General features: G+C 52.8%; 1 protein-coding gene across 1 annotated transcript in view; it reads left to right on the top strand.

Moving 5' to 3' along the window:
* The first annotated feature begins 405 nt into the window (after positions 1-405).
* Positions 406-17,871, top strand: part of LOC123754193 (zinc finger MYND domain-containing protein 19) — a 70,219-nt gene continuing 52,753 nt past the window's right edge. Inside the window, exon 1 of the mRNA XM_069308236.1 lies at positions 406-559. The gene's annotated coding sequence lies outside the window, so the exon portion shown is untranslated. The remainder of the gene's footprint in view (positions 560-17,871) is intronic.

The following is a 17,871-nucleotide window of genomic DNA, read 5'->3' as shown; positions in this document are numbered from 1 at the left end:
CTTTCTAACGTGTGCGTGTGTGCGCGTGTGTGCGCGCGTGTGTGCGCGCGTGTGTGCGCGCGTGTGCGTGCGCGTGTGCGTGCGCGTGTGCGTGTGTGTGTGCGTGTGTGTGTGCGTGTGTGTGTGCGTGTGTGTGTGCGTGTGTGTGTGCGTGTGTGTGTGCGTGTGTGTGTGCGTGTGTGTGTGCGCGTGTGCGTGTGTACACCCCTAACCTTGTGCGGGCCGCTGCTACCAACAGCCTGGTGGACCAAACTCTCACAAGTCAAGCCTGGCCTCCAGTGTGGGTTGGGCCAGTTCTCTATCTTTCCTTATACCTCAATCCCTTCATCTCAGGAACGAGTCTTATTGCATATTTTTGGATCTTTTCTAGTCTGTCCTTGTCCCTTTTCAGGTATGGGTTCCATGCTGGGCTGCATATTCAAGAGTGGGTCTGACGTACGTTGTATAAAGGGCGGGGAAAGCTTCCCTTGCCCGAGTTAGTGAAGGATGCCCGGATGTTGGCCAGTGTGCCCCAGGCAGCTGTTGTTGTTGGGGTAATGTTGTGGGCTTCTGGCATCAGGTTAGTTATGTCCACTCCCGGGGCATTATTCTTATGTCATTGTCTTCCCTTCATCATACACTGCTGCTCTACTGCTTCCCTTCATCATACACTGCTGCTCTACTGCTTCCCTTCATCATACACTGCTGCTCTACTGCTTCCCTTCATCATATACTGCTGCTCTACTGCTTCCCTTCATCATATACTGCTCCTCTACTGCTTCCCTTCATCATATACTGCTCCTCTACTGCTTCCCTTCATCATACACTGCTCCTCTACTGCTTCCCTTCATCATATACTGCTCCTCTACTGCTTCCCTTCAGCATATGTATACTATATATATACTGATACATATGCATACACACACACATCCATACACGTGCACACACACATTCTCAGTTTTTCCAATTGGGGGAAGGATTTCTGGTCAGTATTTAATCTGGGAATTATGTGCTGTGGGGCGGGGTTTTCATCTTGTAAATCGAGGCTCTTGGGCCACCATCTGTGGGAGTGGGGCGTCTCATCTTGGGCCACCAGCTGTGGGAGTGGGGCGTCTCATCTTGGGCCACCAGCTGTGGGAGTGGGGCGTCTCATCTTGGGCCACCAGCTGTGGGAGTGGGGCGTCTCATCTTGGGCCACCAGCTGTGGGAGTGGGGCGTCTCATCTTGGGCCACCAGCTGTGGGAGCGGGGCGTCTCATCTTGGGCCACCAGCTGTGGGAGCGGGGCGTCTCATCTTGGGCCACCAGCTGTGGGAGTGGGGCGTCTCATCTTGGGCCACCAGCTGTGGGAGCGGGGCGTCTCATCTTGGGCCACCAGCTGTGGGAGCGGGGCGTCTCATCTTGGACCACCAGCTGTGGGAGTGGGGCGTCTCATCTTGGGCCACCAGCTGTGGGAGTGGGGCGTCTCATCTTGGGCCACCAGCTGTGGGAGTGGGGCGTCTCATCTTGGACCACCAGCTGTGGGAGTGGGGCGTCTCATCTTGGGCCACCAGCTGTGGGAGTGGGGCGTCTCATCTTGGGCCTGCTGGATACCTGCTTGATGGGGTTCTGGGAGTTCTTCTACTCCCCAAGCCCGGCCCGAGGCCAGGCTCGACTTGTGAGAGTTTGCTCCACCAGGCTGATGCTTGGAGCGGCCCGCAGGGCCACGTACCCACCACAGCCCGGCTGATCCGGAACTTCTCTTAGAAAACAGTCCAGTTTCCTCTTGAAGATGTCCACGGTTGTTCCGGCAATATTTCTTATGTTCGCTGGGAGGATGTTGAACAACCGCGGACCTCTGATGTTTATACAGTGTTCTCTGATTGTGCCTATGGCACCTCTGCTCTTCACTGGACCTCTGATGTTTATACAGTGTTCTTTGATTGTGTGTATAGCGCCTCTGCTCTTCACTGGTTCAATCTTGCATTTTCTTCCATATCGTTCACTCCAGTACGTTGTTATTTTACTGTGTAGATTTGGGACCTGACCCTCCAGTATTTTCCACGTGTATATTATTTGGTATCTCTCTCGTCTCCTTTCTAGTGAGTACATTTGGAGAGCTTTGAGACGATCCCAATAATTTAGGTGCTTTATCTCGTCTATGCGTGCCGTATATGTTCTCTGTATTCCCTCTATTTCAGCAATCTCTCCTGCTCTGAAGGGGGAAGTGAGTACTGAGCAGTACTCAAGACGGGACAACACAAGTGACTTGAAGACTACAACCATTGTGATGGGATCCCTGGATTTGAAAGTTCTCGTAATCCATCCTATCATTGTCCTGGCTGACGCAATATTTGCTTGGTTATGCTTCTTAAACGTTAGGTCGTCAAACATCATTATTCCCAAATCCTTGACATGTTGTTTTCCTACTATGGGAAGATTCGATTGTGTTTTGTACCCTGTATTATGTTTCAGATCCTCATTTTTGCCGTACCCGAGTACCTGGAATTTATCACTGTTAAACATCATGTTATTTTCTGCTGCCCAATCGAAAACTTTGTTGACATCTGCTTGTAGTTTTTCAATGTCTTCAGCAGAGGTAATTTTCATGCTGATTTTTGTGTCATCTGCGAAGGACGACACGAAGCTGTGGCGTGTATTTTTGTCTATATCAGATATGAGAATAAGGAACAGCAGTGGTACAAGGACTGTACCTTGAGGTACAGAGCTTTCATCTCTTGGACTATTTTATCTGATTGACTGTTACTCTTTGTGTTCTGTTCGACAGGAAATTGAGTATCCAGCGTCCTACTTTTCCAGTTATTCCCATTGACCTCATTTTGTGAGTTATCACTCCATGGTCACATTTGTCGAACGCCTTTGCAAAGTCTGTGTATACAACATCTGCAGTTTGCTTTTCTTCTAGGGCTTCTGTGATTTTGTCATAGTGGTTGAGTAACTGTGACAGACAGGATCTTCCCGCTCTAAATCCATGTTGTCCTGGATTGTGCAATTCATTGTTTTCCATAAAACTAGAAATTTGATTCCTAATCACTCTTTCAAACACTTTTATTATGTGTGATGTTAGTGCAACTGGTCTATAATTTTTGGCCAAGGCTTTACTCCCCCCCCTTGTACAACGGAGCTATATCTGCAGATTTAAGTGCTGCTGGTATCTCCCCTGTATCCAGGCTCTTTCTCCATATTACGCTGAGTGCTCTCGCTACTGGTACTTTACATTTCTTTATGAATATTGAATTCCATGAGTCAGGCCCAGGAGCTGAGTGCATAGGCATATTGTCAATTTCTCTTTCAAGGTCTTCCGAGTTTGTGGTAATATCCGTTATATTATCTGCAGCTTGAATGTCATTCATAAAGAAGCTGTCTGGGTCATCAACTTTCATGTTGTTTATTGGTGTGCTAAACATAGCCTCATACTGGCTTCTGTGAATGTCACTAATCTCTTTGTTGTCCTCTGTGTACGAACCTTCACTTGTAATTAACGGTCCAATACTGGTCCAGGTTTTGGATTTTGATTTTGCGTATGTGAAAAAATATTTCGGATTTTTCCTTATCTCTTGTATAGCTTTCTGTTCCAATTCCATTTCCTCAGACTCATATGATCGCTTCAACGTTTGTTCTATTTCTTCGATCTCCCTGCTTAGGCTTGTTTTCCTTGCTTGTGATAGTTGTGTCTGCCGAAGCATTTCAGTTATTTTTTTCCTTCTCCTGTACAGTGGTCTGCGTTCTCTTTCTAGAGTGGTCCTCTTTCTGCCCCTCCTCACAGGCACGTGCTTCAAGCAGACCTTGTAAGCTTCAGCTGTCAGTTGAGCTATTCCCTGTGTGGGAGTTTGGTCGCTTAAGACCGTCTCTCATTGAATGGTTGCAAGGTCTACATTTATTTTGTCCCAGTCAATCCTCTTATTGTTGAAACTGAATTGATTGAATACTCCCAGGTATCTCTTTACTGCTAGGTGAACAGGGGCATCATAGAGAAAGAAACTCTGCCCCATTTTTTTTCCCACCTCCACCGGGGATCGAACTCGGACCCTCAGGACTATGAATCTGAAGCGCTGTCCACTCAGCTGTCAGGCCCCCACCATTAAGGGAGTCACCCTTAATATATTGTGAGAAATTCGTTATTTCACATATAATAAAAGATATAAACTACATATAAGAGAAATAAGCAGTTATTCCTCAGTATATGTTGGCTACTTGGGCAATAGTTCGACACGAGGTGTGTAGCCCCCGTTCGTAAGACAAGGACCCGTTAAGCTTGGCCCTTTAAGACGCTGACAAAGACTCCATCTTGAAGGTCTTTAATGGTTGTTTGTGTAATTATTTCCTGGAAGGCCGCCTGACAGCTGAGAGGACAGCGCTTCGGATTCGTAATCCTGAGGTTCCGGGTTCGATCCCCGGTGGAGGCGGAGACAAATGGGCAAAATGTTTCCGACCTGATGCCCCTGTTCACCTAGCAGTAAAATAGGTACCTGGGAGGTAGTCAGCTGTCACGGGCTCCTTCCTGGGGGTGGAGGCCTGGTCGAGGACCGGGTCGCGGGGACACTAAAGCCCGAAATCACCAAGAAGTTACACACATGAAGGGGTTCTGTAGCAGCCGGGGGGGGGGGGGGGGGGTGTACACTGTCAGTGTGTGTGCAGGTGTGGGCTACAGGTGTGTGAGAGCCGGCAGGTGTGGGCTACAGGTGTGTGAGAGCCGGCAGGTGTGGGCTACAGGTGTGTGAGAGCCGGCAGGTGTGGGCTACAGGTGTGTGAGAGCCGGCAGGTGTGGGCTACAGGTGTGTGAGAGCCGGCAGGTGTGGGCTACAGGTGTGTGAGAGCCGGCAGGTGTGGGCTACAGGTGTGTGAGAGCCGGCAGGTGTGGGCTACAGGTGTGTGAGAGCCGGCAGGTGTGGGCTACAGGTGTGTGAGAGCCGGCAGGTGTGGGCTACAGGTGTGTGAGAGCCGGCAGGTGTGGGCTACAGGTGTGTGAGAGCCGGCAGGTGTGGGCTACAGGTGTGTGAGAGCCGGCAGGTGTGGGCTACAGGTGTGTGAGAGCCGGCAGGTGTGGGCTACAGGTGTGTGAGAGCCGGCAGGTGTGGGCTACAGGTGTGTGAGAGCCGGCAGGTGTGGGCTACAGGTGTGTGAGAGCCGGCAGGTGTGGGCTACAGGTGTGTGAGAGCCGGCAGGTGTGGGCTACAGGTGTGTGAGAGCCGGCAGGTGTGGGCTACAGGTGTGTGAGAGCCGGCAGGTGTGGGCTACAGGTGTGTGAGAGCCGGCAGGTGTGGGCTACAGGTGTGTGAGAGCCGGCAGGTGTGGGCTACAGGTGTGTGAGAGCCGGCAGGTGTGGGCTACAGGTGTGTGAGAGCCGGCAGGTGTGGGCTACAGGTGTGTGAGAGCCGGCAGGTGTGGGCTACAGGTGTGTGAGAGCCGGCAGGTGTGGGCTACAGGTGTGTGAGAGCCGGCAGGTGTGGGCTACAGGTGTGTGAGAGCCGGCAGGTGTGGGCTACAGGTGTGTGAGAGCCGGCAGGTGTGGGCTACAGGTGTGTGAGAGCCGGCAGGTGTGGGCTACAGGTGTGTGAGAGCCGGCAGGTGTGGGCTACAGGTGTGTGAGAGCCGGCAGGTGTGGGCTACAGGTGTGTGAGAGCCGGCAGGTGTGGGCTACAGGTGTGTGAGAGCCGGCAGGTGTGGGCTACAGGTGTGTGAGAGCCGGCAGGTGTGGGCTACAGGTGTGTGAGAGCCGGCAGGTGTGGGCTACAGGTGTGTGAGAGCCGGCAGGTGTGGGCTACAGGTGTGTGAGAGCCGGCAGGTGTGGGCTACAGGTGTGTGAGAGCCGGCAGGTGTGGGCTACAGGTGTGTGAGAGCCGGCAGGTGTGGGCTACAGGTGTGTGAGAGCCGGCAGGTGTGGGCTACAGGTGTGTGAGAGCCGGCAGGTGTGGGCTACAGGTGTGTGAGAGCCGGCAGGTGTGGGCTACAGGTGTGTGGTGACAGTGTGAGGACTGAACAGTTCACACGGCCCCCAGCTGAAGGGCGCCGCTCCTGTCTTGGCTATACTTGTGGCGGGGTCCTGGGTCCCTGTGGCGGGGTCCTGGGTCCCTGTGGCGGGGTCCTGGGTCCCTGTGGCGGGGTCCTGGGTCCCTGTGGCGGGGTCCTGGGTCCCTGTGGCGGGGTCCTGGGTCCCTGTGGCGGGGTCCTGGGTCCCTGTGGCGGGGTCCTGGGTCCCTGTGGCGGGGTCCTGGGTCCCTGTGGCGGGGTCCTGGGTCCCTGTGGCGGGGTCCTGGGTCCCTGTGGCGGGGTCCTGGGTCCCTGTGGCGGGGTCCTGGGTCCCTGTGGCGGGGTCCTGGGTCCCTGTGGCGGGGTCCTGGGTCCCTGTGGCGGGGTCCTGGGTCCCTGTGGCGGGGTCCTGGGTCCCTGTGGCGGGGTCCTGGGTCCCTGTGGCGGGGTCCTGGGTCCCTGTGGCGGGGTCCTGGGTCCCTGTGGCGGGGTCCTGGGTCCCTGTGGCGGGGTCCTGGGGCCCTGTGGCGGGGTCCTGGGGCCCTGTGGCGGGGTCCTGGGGCCCTGTGGCGGGGTCCTGGGGCCCTGTGGCGGGGTCCTGGGGCCCTGTGGCGGGGCCCTGTGGCGGGGTCCTGGGGCCCTGTGGCGGGCTCCTGGGGCCCTGTGGCGGGGTCCTGGGGCCCTGTGGCGGGGTCCTGGGGCCCTGTGGCGGGGTCCTGCGGCCCTGTGGCGGGGTCCTGGGGCCCTGTGGCGGGGTCCTGGGGCCCTGTGGCGGGGTCCTGGGTCCCTGTGGCGGGGTCCTGGGTCCCTGTGGCGGGGTCCTGGGTCCCTGTGGCGGGGTCCTGGGTCCCTGTGGCGGGGTCCTGGGTCCCTGTGGCGGGGTCCTGGGTCCCTGTGGCGGGGTCCTGGGGCCCTGTGGCGGGGTCCTGGGGCCCTGTGGCGGGGTCCTGGGGCCCTGTGGCGGGGTCCTGGGGCCCTGTGGCGGGGTCCTGGGGCCCTGTGGCGGGGTCCTGGGGCCCTGTGGCGGGGTCCTGGGGCCCTGTGGCGGGGTCCTGGGGCCCTGTGGCGGGGTCCTGGGGCCCTGTGGCGGGGTCCTGGGGCCCTGTGGCGGGGCCCTGTGGCGGGGTCCTGGGGCCCTGTGGCGGGCTCCTGGGGCCCTGTGGCGGGGTCCTGGGGCCCTGTGGCGGGGTCCTGGGGCCCTGTGGCGGGGTCCTGCGGCCCTGTGGCGGGGTCCTGGGGCCCTGTGGCGGGGTCCTGGGGCCCTGTGGCGGGGTCCTGGGGCCCTGTGGCGGGGTCCTGGGGCCCTGTGGCGGGGTCCTGGGGCCCTGTGGCGGGGTCCTGGGGCCCTGTGGCGGGGTCCTGGGGCCCTGTGGCGGGGTCCTGGGGCCCTGTGGCGGGGTCCTGGGGCCCTGTGGCGGGGTCCTGGGGCCCTGTGGCGGGGTCCTGGGGCCCTGTGGCGGGGTCCTGGGGCCCTGTGGCGGGGTCCTGGGGCCCTGTGGCGGGGTCCTGGGGCCCTGTGGCGGGGTCCTGGGGCCCTGTGGCGGGGTCCTGGGGCCCTGTGGCGGGGTCCTGGGGCCCTGTGGCGGGGTCCTGGGGCCCTGTGGCGGGGTCCTGGGGCCCTGTGGCGGGGTCCTGGGGCCCTGTGGCGGGGTCCTGGGGCCCTGTGGCGGGGTCCTGGGGCCCTGTGGCGGGGTCCTGGGGCCCTGTGGCGGGGTCCTGGGGCCCTGTGGCGGGGTCCTGGGGCCCTGTGGCGGGGTCCTGGGGCCCTGTGGCGGGGTCCTGGGGCCCTGTGGCGGGGTCCTGGGGCCCTGTGGCGGGGTCCTGGGGCCCTGTGGCGGGGTCCTGGGGCCCTGTGGCGGGGTCCTGGGGCCCTGTGGCGGGGTCCTGGGGCCCTGTGGCGGGGTCCTGGGGCCCTGTGGCGGGGTCCTGGGGCCCTGTGGCGGGGTCCTGGGGCCCTGTGGCGGAGTCCTGGGGCCCTGTGGCGGGGTCCTGGGGCCCTGTGGCGGAGTCCTGGGGCCCTGTGGCGGGGTCCTGGGGCCCTGTGGCGGAGTCCTGGGGCCCTGTGGCGGAGTCCTGGGGCCCTGTGGCGGGGTCCTGGGGTCTGCGTGTGTGGGGGCGGAGTCCTGGGGTCTGCGTGTGTGTGTGTGTGTGTGTGTGTGTGTGTGTGTGTGTGTGTGTGTGTGTGTGTGTGTGTGTGTGTGTGTGTGTGTGTGTGTGTGTGTGTGTGTGTGTGTGTGTGTGTGTGTGTGTGTGTGTGTGTGTGTGTGTGTGTGTGTGTGTGTGTGTGTGTGTGTGTGTGTGTGTGTGTGTGTGTGTGTGTGTGTGTGTGTGTGTGTGTGTGTGTGTGTGTGTGTGTGTGTGTGTGTGTGTGTGTGTGTGTGTGTGTGTGTGTGTGTGTGTGTGTGTGTGTGTGTGTGTGTGTGTGTGTGTGTGTGTGTGTGTGTGTGTGTGTGTGTGTGTGTGTGTGTGTGTGTGTGTGTGTGTGTGTGTGTGTGTGTGTGTGTGTGTGTGTGTGTGTGTGTGTGTGTGTGTGTGTGTGTGTGTGTGTGTGTGTGTGTGTGTGTGTGTGTGTGTGTGTGTGTGTGTGTGTGTGTGTGTGTGTGTGTGTGTGTGTGTGTGTGTGTGTGTGTGTGTGTGTGTGTGTGTGTGTGTGTGTGTGTGTGTGTGTGTGTGTGTGTGTGTGTGTGTGTGTGTGTGTGTGTGTGTGTGTGTGTCTGCGTGCGTCTGCGTGCACGGCGGACTCTGGTGTCTGCGTGCACGGCGGACTCGTTAAGGTGTCCACACCTGTAGTTCTGGGTGATTATGCTTGCCACTTAGAGCTGGCACACACACCTGTATGTTGTCATACACCTGTGGCTGCCAGTGGCAGCAGGTGTGTGTGTGTGTCAGGTGACGGCAGGAGACAGGTGTGTTGCACACTCCGGCAACAGTAGCGAGGACCTCGTGTTGACTCACGGTCTTGGCCGCACTTGGCCGCACTTGGCCCTGACGGTAAATGGTCCTCTCCTAGTGTCTTGGCCGCGGGGGGACCTTGCTGGCCAAGGTCTTCTCAGAGTCGCTGGACAACAACTTTTGTCCAGCTCTGATGTTTATACCCTGTATAAACATCAGAAGTCCAGTGAAGAGCAGAGGTGCCATAGCCACAATCAGAGAACACTGTATAAACATCAGAGGTGCAGTGAAGAGCAGAGGTGACATAGCCACAATCAGAGAACACTGTATAAACATCAGAGGTGCAGTGAAGAGCAGAGGTGACATAGCCACAATCAGAGAACACTGTATAAACATCAGAGGTCCAGTGAAGAGCAGAGGTGACATAGCCACAATCAGAGAACACTGTATAAACATCAGAGGTCCAGTGAAGAGCAGAGGTGACATAGCCACAATCAGAGAACACTGTATAAACATCAGAGGTCCAGTGAAGAGCAGAGGTGCCATAGGCACAATCAGAGAACACTGTATAAACATCAGAGGTCCAGTGAAGAGCAGAGGTGCCATAGGCACAATCAGAGAACACTGTATAAACATCAGAGGTCCAGTGAAGAGCAGGGGTGCCATAGCCACAATCAGAGAACACTGTATAAACATCAGAGGTCCAGTGAAGAGCAGGGGTGACATAGCCACAATCAGAGAACACTGTATAAACATCAGAGGTCCAGTGAAGAGCAGAGGTGCCATAGCCACAATCAGAGAACACTGTATAAACATCAGAGGTGCAGTGAAGAGCAGGGGTGCCATAGCCACAATCAGAGAACACTGTATAAACATCAGAGGTGCAGTGAAGAGCAGGGGTGCCATAGGCACAATCAGAGAACACTGTATAAACATCAGAGGTCCAGTGAAGAGCAGGGGTGCCATAGGCACAATCAGAGAACACTGTATAAACATCAGAGGTCCAGTGAAGAGCAGGGGTGACATAGCCACAATCAGAGAACACTGTATAAACATCAGAGGTCCAGTGAAGAGCAGGGGTGCCATAGCCACAATCAGAGAACACTGTATAAACATCAGAGGTCCAGTGAAGAGCAGGGGTGCCATAGCCACAATCAGAGAACACTGTATAAACATCAGAGGTCCAGTGAAGAGCAGGGGTGCCATAGCCACAATCAGAGAACACTGTATAAACATCAGAGGTCCAGTGAAGAGCAGGGGTGCCATAGGCACAATCAGAGTACACTGTATAAACATCAGAGGTCCAGTGAAGAGCAGGGGTGACATAGCCACAATCAGAGAACACTGTATAAACATCAGAGGTCCAGTGAAGAGCAGGGGTGCCATAGCCACAATCAGAGAACACTGTATAAACATCAGAGGTCCAGTGAAGAGCAGAGGTGACATAGCCACAATCAGAGAACACTGTATAAACATCAGAGGTCCAGTGAAGAGCAGGGGTGCCATAGCCACAATCAGAGAACACTGTATAAACATCAGAGGTCCAGTGAAGAGCAGAGGTGCCATAGCCACAATCAGAGAACACTGTATAAACATCAGAGGTCCAGTGAAGAGCAGGGGTGCCATAGCCACAATCAGAGAACACTGTATAAACATCAGAGGTCCAGTGAAGAGCAGGGGTGCCATAGCCACAATCAGAGAACACTGTATAAACATCAGAGGTCCGCGGTTGTTCAACGTCCTCCCAGCGAGCATAAGAAATATTGCCGGAATAACCGTGGACATCTTCAAGAGGAAACTAAATAGTTTTCTTCAAGGAGTGCCGGACCAACCGGGCTGTGGTGGGTCTACCCACCTAGTTGTGCTTGCGGGGGTTGAGCTCTGGCTCTTTGGTCCCGCCTCTCAACTGTCAATCAACTGGTGTACAGGTTCCTGAGCCTATTGGGCTCTATCATATCTACATTATAAACTGTGTATGGAGTCAGCCTCCACCACATCACTGCCTAATACATTCCACCTGTTAACTACTCCCACACTGAACAAGGTCTTTCTAACGTCTCTGTGGCTCATGTGGGTACTCAGTCTCCACCTGTGTCCCCTTGTTCGTGTACCTATTGTGTTAGTCTGTCCTTATCTACCTTGTCATTTCCTTTGAGAATCTTGTATGTGGTGATCATGTCCCCCCCTAACTTTTCTGTCTCCCAGTGACGTGAGGTTTAATTCCCGTAGTCTCTCCTCGTAGCTCATACCTCTCAGCTCGGGTACTAGTCTGGTGGCAAACCTGTGGTGCGTGCGTGTGTGTGCGCGCGCGCATGCACACTCATCATGTTTGGTGGGTGTGCTCGTCTAACTATGATTACAGCAGTTTAGTTTGGGGTGGTTAGTATGGGCTGTTAACTACCAATTAAGGCTGTAACTGGCGTATGTTAAGTGACATTCACTGTACAATATCGTACAGTGATGTTGGCTAAAACATATATTTACATTTATGTGAAGGTGAAGACAAGGACACAGTGTGATGCCTACCTGTAGAGGCCAGGCTTGGTCCACCAGGCTGTTGCTGGCAGCGGCCCGCACGCCCACATATACCTGCTTGATGGGGTTCAGGGAGTTCTTCTACTCCCCAAGCCCGGCCCGAGGCCAGGCTTGACTTGTGAGAGTTTGGTCCACCAGGCTGTTGCTGGCAGCGGCCCGCAGGCCCACAGCACAAGAATATCTTCCAATATTGGTGAGTGTATGAGGTAATTACAGAGCTCCAAGTGCCTCATACCACATGGTGTGGAGTGAGTGATAACAGGACAACCACACACACAGTGTTAGAGAGAGTGTGGCCTCTCAAGTAGGACTGAAAACAGACGTTTGTCACCAAGAGGGTTATAAACCCATGGAACCGCCTACCCTCTGAAGCCGTAAATGCTAAAATCCAGCTAAACAATATTAGAACAATTGGCTGAGCCTTTAACAAGCCGCCGGCTTTGTGTCCTCGTCGAGGCCACTAGATAGTTAGTGACCTTGGGGTAAAGTTAGGTAAATATGTCCGTCAATGATCACCATGACAACGGCAGCGACACATTATCTCTCAGAATTACGCTGGTTATCTTGAGATGATTTCGGGGCTTTAGTGTCCCCGCGGCCCGGTCCTCGACCAGGCCTCCGCCCCCAGGAAGCAGCCCGTGACAGCTGACTAGCACCCAGGTACCTATTTTACTGCTAGGTAACAGGGGCATAGGGTGAAAGAAACTCTGCCCATTGTTTCTCGCCGGCGCCTGGGATCGAACCCAGGACCACAGGATCACGTGCCCAGCGTGCTGTCCGCTCGGCTCCCCAAACAACAAACAGGTAAACAACAACTACAACACAGTTGTTGACCACAAGGTCGGTGCTAACTTTACAAGGTGAGTAAACATTGTTTTACTTAGAAATAAACTACTTTTATAAGAAAATTCGAGGTAAATATGTGGCAAGTGGTCACTTATAAGCTCCGATATAGCAGCGTCGTGATTGGCTACAGCTGTAAGGTGACAAATGTTACCTTCTCTCTGATTGGCCAAACTAAAAGCCTAGTGACATCTAGCGACACCTAAGTGAACTACTTAGAAATCTTCGTAAGTTGACTTATGTGACTCTGCCTTTAGCGTGTTCTTGGCCGGCACTTAAGAACCTTGGGAGCACACTTCTCAGGAGGAAGTACTTAGAGCTTCGTGACTCTAGGTCCTAGAGCAGCTACACACGGGGTCCCTATATCGAGGCTCCTTTGTTCTATTGCTGCGGGACAATGGTGAGCAGCCGACCTCGCTAACACGCACACACTCAACCCGAGTGTGTGTGTACTCACCTAGTTGTACTCAGTTAGTTGTGCTTGCGGGGGTTGAGCTGTGGCTCTTTGGTCCCGCCTCTCAACTGTCAATCAACATGTGTACAGATTCCTGAGCCTATTGGGCTCTATCATATCTACACTTGAAACTGTGTATGGAGTCAGCCTCCACCACATCACCCCCTAATACATTCCATTTGTCAACCACTCTGACACTAAAAAAGTTCTTTCTAATATCTCTGTGGCTCAGTTGGGCACTCAGTTTCCACCTGTGTCCCCTAGTGCATGTGCCCCTTGTGTTAAACAGCCTGTCTTTATCTACCCTGTCGATTCCCTCGAGAATCTTGAATGTGGTGATCATGTCCCCCTAACTCTTCTGTCTTCCAGCGAAGTGAGGTTTAATTCCCGTAGTCTCTCCTCGTAGCTCATACCTCTCAGCTCGGGTACTAGTCTGGTGGCAAACCTTTGAACCTTTTCCAGTTTAGTCTTATCCTTGACTAGATATGGACACCATGCTGGGGCTGCATACTCCAGGATTGGCCTGACATATGTAGTATACAAAGTTCTAAATGATTCTTTACACAAGTTTCTGAATGCCGTTCATATGTTGGCCAGCCTGGCATATCAGCCGGGGGGGGGGGGGGGTGTTGGAATCACTTTTGGGTGTTTGGGTGACGGGCTGAAGCACTCGCGACCCTGGCCCGTCCTCCCAACAGAGGCCCAAAGACCATTCCACCCACCCGCCAACCCCCGCCAACCCCCCACAGCTGTTTATGAATGTAAAACAGTTTACACACGACTGACAACTGCTGACGTTCGAACACTTCCGGAACAAGTGCTTCACTGACGACTTGTGTTCGAACCACAACGCTGTAAATGCTTCACCCACGTACTACAAATAATCGCCAACAGAACCTAAACACCTAACCTAACCTATGTCTATATATGCTCAATATGTTAATATTTTATAATATTAATTTATATTTGAGAAAATTCCCGTTTTGAATGAAAAACGTGTAAAAATTTATGAATGCGTCTGTGGGGTCGACCACTGGATGGAATGGACTTTAGTCGAGGACGGGTTGACTAACGAACCTGTATATCTTTTCTCAATCTTTGGCGGCTTTGTTTACAATTATTAAACAGTTAATGAGCTCCGAAGCACCAGGAGGCTGTTTATAACAATAACAACAGTTGATTGGCAAGTTTTCATGCTTGTAAACTATTTAATAAATGTAACCAAAGCCGTCAAAGATTGAGGAAAGATGTACACGTTCGTAAGTACTTGCGTAACTGCTTCGTGAATCTGACCCCGGGTTCGTAAATGCTTCCGTAACTGCTTCGTGAATCTGGCCCTAGGTTCGTAAGTGCTTACGTGACTGCTTCGTGAATCTGGCCCCCAGGTTCGTAGGTGCTTGCGTAACTGCTTCGTGAATCTGGCCCCAGGTACGTAAGTGCTTGCGTAACTACATGAATCTGGCCCCAGGTTCGTAAGTACTCGCGTAACTGCTTCGTGAATCTGGCCCCAGGTTCGTAAGTGCTTGCGTAACAGCTTCGTGAATCTTGCCCCTGGCTCTTTGGTACTTGCGTAACAGCTTGGTGAATGTGGCCCATGGTGGTGTAGCAGGTCGTATCTGTGCTCAAGGGTTGGTAGTGGTAACTGTTGTGCATGGCGGTAATGTTGGCACCTCTGTGTGTGGCACCAGCAGTTACACTGCCTCAGTTGTCCACCCATGACACTCCAAAAGACTTCAGTGTCATCACCAGCTTGGGATCTGTGGTTGCGACACCGTACCATAGGGGCCGTGAGACTACCAGGGGATCACCATAGCCCGTGCTGCCTGCAATCTTTTGTTCCCAGTGGCTGAACCTAAGGCAACACCGGGTTCCGGCTTCGGGGGGGGGGGGGAGGTTTGGTTTGGAAGTGGGGGCTACGGGGTGGGGCTTCTGGGGGGTGGGGGTGGGGGTGGGGTGTTGCAGGGGGGGGGTGAACAGTGGGAGCAGCTGAGTAGTCAGGGACCATGACAATCTCCCCTACTGCTTTCTCACGCCAGCCCCCCCCTCCCTACCACCACCACCACTACCATGCTACTGTGGTCTACTGCACTACCACCACCACCACCACCACCACCACCATAGCTGGTCTTCTACACGAGACATACGCAGTGTTGTAGCCCTAACGGAAACCCACACCCAAGACTACCATGATGGTGAAATATGGATCTCAGAGTACAATCTTTTCATGTGTGACAGGAAACACAGGCTACAGGGTGGGGTCAGCCCTCAGATGTGGCAGGAAACACAGGCTACAGGGTGGGGTCAGCCCTCAGATGTGACAGGAAACACAGGCTACAGAGTGGGGTCAGCCCTCAGATGTGACAGGAAACACAGGCTACAGAGTGGGGTCAGCCCTCAGATGTGACAGGAAACACAGGCTACAGGGTGGGGTCAGCCCTCAGATGTGACAGGGAACACAGGCTTCAGGGTGGGGTCAGCCCTCAGATGTGACAGGAAACACAGGCTACAGGGTGGGGTCAGCCCTCAGATGTGACAGGAAACACAGGCTACAGGGTGGGGTCAGCCCTCAGATGTGACAGGAAACACAGGCTACAGAGTGGGGTCAGCCCTCAGATGTGACAGGGAACACAGGCTTCAGGGTGGGGTCAGCCCTCAGATGTGACAGGAAACACAGGCTACAGGGTGGGGTCAGCCCTCAGATGTGACAGGAAACACAGGCTACAGGGTGGGGTCAGCCTCTACATCAAAGACACGCTCTTCCGTACTGAGCTGCTAAACACCACTAACAGTATGGTGGAAGTGCTGATAGTCAAAATAGAGATCCTGAATGTAGTTATCGTCCTTGTATATAAGTCACCGGAGGCAAACCCTCAGCAGTTTAAAGACCAACTAATGAAAATAGAACACTGCTTGGAAAACCTCACAAATCCAGCTCCGAACATCATCCTGCTTGGGGACTTCAACCTACGGCACCTGAAATGGAAGCACCTGGCTAATACAGTAATATCAGAAAGAATACCAGGAAGTAGCCTAAATGAGCAGGCACATGCAAATGACCTGCTACGGATGTGCGACAGGTTTGCCTTAAACCAGCAAATAGTAGAACCAACTAGGAAGGAGAACACGCTGGACCTCATTTTCACTAATAATGATGAATTGATCAGGAACATAATGATTACAAATACCTGTTACTCAGATCACAACGTAATTGAAGTTATGACAACCATGGGGAGTAGACCTTCAAAACCAATCCAGATTCCCGGTGGAGGAGATTTCAACAAATTCAACTTCAATAATAAACAGATAAACTGGGAGCAAATAAACCAGGACTTCACAGAAATAAACTGGGAAGAACAGCTAGAAAATGCAAACCTGAACCAGTGCCTGGAAAAAATAAGCTCAGTAGCACTAGAAATATGTTCAAACCGCATACCTCTAAGAAAAAAGAGGAAGAGATGCAGATTGGAACGGGAACGTCGTTCCCTATATAGGCGAAGAAAACGAATCGCGGAACAACTTGAGTCGCACCCTATCTCAAGAACGGCGAAGAAGGTTAGGTAGAGAAATAGAAACAATTGAACTCAAGCTACAAGAATCATACAAAACCCAGGAGAGGCAAAGAGAGCAAAAGGCCATCAGTGAAATAGAGAGAAATCCGAAATATTTTTTCTCCTATGCAAAATCAAGATCAAAAACCACATCTAGTATCGGGCCCCTGCGAAAGGGAGATGGAACTTTCACTGATGACAACAAAGAAATGAGCGAACTACTGAGGACGCAGTACGACTCTGTTTTCAGCAAGCCATTAAACACACTAAAGATTGATAACCCAAATAAATTTTTCATGGATATGATACCAACATCAAATCATATATCAGACGTCGCCCTATCCCCACTGGATTTTGAAGAAGCCATAAACAGTATGCCTATGCACTCTGCACCAGGCCCGGATTCTTGGAACTCCATATTCATCAAGAACTGTAAAAAAACACTATCGCAGGCCCTCCACATTCTGTGGAGACAAAGCCTAGATACTGGCGTTATCCCTGACATGCTAAAAACAGCAGAGATAGCACCACTCCATAAAGGAGGAAATAAGGCAGAGGCAAAAATTACAGACCGATAGCACTAACATCGCACATCATAAAATTTTTTGAGTGCTAAGAAGTAAGATCACAAAATACATGGAATCACAGCATCTCCATAACCCCGGACATCATGGTTTCAGAACAGGGCAGACACAACTATCACAAGCAAGGAAAACAAGCCTAAGCAGGGAGATCGAAGAAATAGAACAAACGTTGAAGCGATCATATGAGTCTGAGGAAATGGAATTGGAACAGAAAGCTATACAAGAGATAAGGAAAAATCCGAAATATTTTTTCACATACGCAAAATCAAAATCCAAAACCTGGACCAGTATTGGACCGTTAATTACAAGTGAAGGTTCGTACACAGAGGACAACAAAGAGATTAGTGACATTCACAGAAGCCAGTATGAGGCTATGTTTAGCACACCAATAAACAACATGAAAGTTGATGACCCAGACAGCTTCTTTATGAATGACATTCAAGCTGCAGATAATATAACGGATATTACCACAAACTCGGAAGACCTTGAAAGAGAAATTGACAATATGCCTATGCACTCAGCTCCTGGGCCTGACTCATGGAATTCAATATTCATAAAGAAATGTAAAGTACCAGTAGCGAGAGCACTCAGCGTAATATGGAGAAAGAGCCTGGATACAGGGGAGATACCAGCAGCACTTAAATCTGCAGATATAGCTCCGTTGTACAAGGGGGGGGAGTAAAGCCTTGGCCAAAAATTATAGACCAGTTGCACTAACATCACACATAATAAAAGTGTTTGAAAGAGTGATTAGGAATCAAATTTCTAGTTTTATGGAAAACAATGAATTGCACAATCCAGGACAACATGGATTTAGAGCGGGAAGATCCTGTCTGTCACAGTTACTCAACCACTATGACAAAATCACAGAAGCCCTAGAAGAAAAGCAAACTGCAGATGTTGTATACACAGACTTTGCAAAGGCGTTCGACAAATGTGACCATGGAGTGATAACTCACAAAATGAGGTCAATGGGAATAACTGGAAAAGTAGGACGCTGGATACTCAATTTCCTGTCGAACAGAACACAGAGTAACAGTCAATCAGATAAAATAGTCCAAGAGATGA

The sequence above is a fragment of the Procambarus clarkii genome, chromosome 6 (genome assembly GCF_040958095.1).
Source record: "Procambarus clarkii isolate CNS0578487 chromosome 6, FALCON_Pclarkii_2.0, whole genome shotgun sequence".
In the NCBI taxonomy this organism is placed as follows: domain Eukaryota; kingdom Metazoa; phylum Arthropoda; class Malacostraca; order Decapoda; family Cambaridae; genus Procambarus; species Procambarus clarkii.
This window is presented reverse-complemented; position numbering and strand designations above follow the sequence as displayed.